The sequence below is a fragment of the Girardinichthys multiradiatus genome, chromosome X, assembly GCF_021462225.1.
Source record: "Girardinichthys multiradiatus isolate DD_20200921_A chromosome X, DD_fGirMul_XY1, whole genome shotgun sequence".
Classification (NCBI taxonomy): Eukaryota; Metazoa; Chordata; class Actinopteri; order Cyprinodontiformes; family Goodeidae; genus Girardinichthys; species Girardinichthys multiradiatus.
This window is the reverse complement of record NC_061817.1, coordinates 2,008,349-2,011,073: the sequence shown is the minus strand read 5'-3', so window position 1 is coordinate 2,011,073 and position 2,725 is coordinate 2,008,349.

Genomic DNA, 2,725 nt, shown 5'->3' with positions numbered 1-2,725 from the left:
AGAATATCCGCCTCCTAGTTTGACTCTGCGGTCAACAAACGTCATTAAACATTATACGAAATAAGAAGGTTTAAAAATAGTAATGTAATGTTATTATTATCTAAAATATCAGTTAAAAACGTCTAAAATCACAGCTATGGTCTAGTGTTTCCTGGTTCCATTCTGGCTTTATATAATTATACTAGTTAAGAAGATGAATTTTTTACAGTGAGGAAAAGTAATATTTGATGGTTTGTTAATCGATTACCTCATTTATATCTATTTCTAAACACATTTATTGGAACCACTGATAAAGATGTAAAAAAAGTCGTTAGATAAACGAATCTTTTCTAACAGTAGTATAATCTCACACTGAAAAGTAGAAAATCCAACTTTAATATGAGTACAATTATTCATTGAGGAAAAATCTCTAGTTAATATTTTATTTTTTACCAAAATCATAGGTGGCACAATTATTGGTCCCTATGTTTAATACTTTGTACAACCTACATTTTCCAACAGGACGGATCTTAGTCTTCCTCTATATCATTTAACCAGATTGAAGCATACACAGTCTTTCAAAATCCTTTTGGTCCTCATATACCATCATCTTTTCAGCTCATCCCACAGGTTCTCAATAGGACCTAGCTTAAAAATGTCCAGGTATTTCAAAGAGTTCAGCACTAAGGTTGCCAGTGCCTTCAGGAAAAAGGGAAACAGGTCCAGTGAATTACACATCTTCCAGCTTACTTAACACTGGACATGAAGTGTTCAGGCTGCATAATATCAGGAAAACATGTAAGTGTGAAACTATCACAATGGCAATATTAATAAAACACATTATCCTGACTGTTTTGCTTGTTTTCCATCATTGCAACTTTCCCGCCATTTTTGATGAGGTTCAGCATCTCACTTACTAAAATTATGCCTCTGATGTGGGCAACACAGGCACTTGGAGACTATTCAACTGAACATATACAGTGTGCACTTGGCATGCAGAGTGTGAATGCACGGCACTTGAAATGATATCTATCGAAGCCAAGCAGCCTTTTGTGATACTGCAATGACGACTGAGATTCAATATAATGTCCAATTCTATCCGACCTGCTAAAAAAAAGAGAAACAGACCCACATAATCACACATCGTCCACCATACTTAACAATGGACATGAGATATTCAGGCTCCACAATATCATAATAACATGTAAATGTCATACTATCACTAAATATAGCTGAATAATGTAACTTCATATAATGTGCCACCAACATGAAAAATTGTTTCACGTGAAACAATTGACCTGACAAGCTCAGTCACAGTCGGACCAAAGCACATGGTTCCAGTTAATGTGCCAGCAGCACTGAGCAAACTTCATATTTTATGTTTTATAGGACAGGATATTCATTTTTTCTTGTGTCACAACTGGTTAGCATGTAGGTGGCATCTGGAAGTTATTTTGTTTACCTCCCTTACCATTCCACTCAAGGTGTGTGGGAGCAAGATAACTATGGCTGCTCATCAACATTTATACCCCCCTGGAAATATAATGTCAGTACTGAATCTTATTGATCCTATTCAATCACTCCATATTGTGGAAAAATTGAAATCAGAAACCAAACATCTTAATCAGTACTTGGAAGTAATTGTGTATTTATTAACAGCTTGAATTCTTTGAGGACTTTAAAAATAAAAAGTGATATTCTTATTTGGTCATGTTGCAAGACTCACATGGATCAATCAACTTTGCAGGGTTGAGCCTTTCCATGCATTTAAGATAATGGTTTCACCTTAAATGGTCATATGAATTAAGATCCCGATTATTAGCTGGAAATGTCACTTGACTGATCTCCCTTTCTTGAAGAAAGGCTTGATTGCTCTTTGGTGTTTGCTTGTAGACAGATGCTTTGTCATGGAGACAAATTAGTTTATCATCATAAAAACTACTTTAGATCGACGGAATGAGATTAATGTCAAAATTCGGATGTTCAAATGTATATATCTTGTGGCATCTGTGCTGTTCTTTTACATGACATGCAGCCCACACCATCAGTGACAGTGGACATGTTTTTGCTATCTTCATCTACTCATCTGTGTGTGTAATTAGGATTGCACCAAATGTTCGAGCATCATCTTCTTGGTCAATGCAGGTTTAGCAATCATTACTGAATCCCACTTTTTTTGGTCGCCCATGAATGCTTCACTTTAGTCCAAAGAATCTTGTTTTCTTCTAAAAAATCTTAACTGGTTGTAGTTAAGACTTTTCTAAGCATTAATCCAGTTTCCTTTATATACTCTGACTTCGGTTTCTGGTCATTTGTTTTTAGCTTATTTTGTATCTTCTATTTTCAAGACAGTTTGATATGAGTGTTCAGTCGTGAGGCTTTGATTTCTTCCTGGCTGTTTCCCTTGAAGAATCTGGACATTTTGTTTGGACATGCTTTCAGCTGGCTGGAAACAACCTGCATCTTTTGCCTCACACCATGATGTTTTGCCTTCTTGAAAGTGGTTTTGAGCCCTTTCCATTGTTTAAGCTGATAACTTTCTTGTTGGGGTCTTGTTTCCTTTCAGCCAGGTGCAACCAGCACATTAAGGTCAGTTAGCCATATTTTATATGTGCAGACACATATAATAGAATTGTGAATGTAGTTGTTTTAGAGTAATTCATTTGTGTTTTTTTTGTACTACTTAAAATAACTTTGTGCTGGTATTTAGGTTAATTATTTCTTTGGTATCAAGTCTGTGTATTTT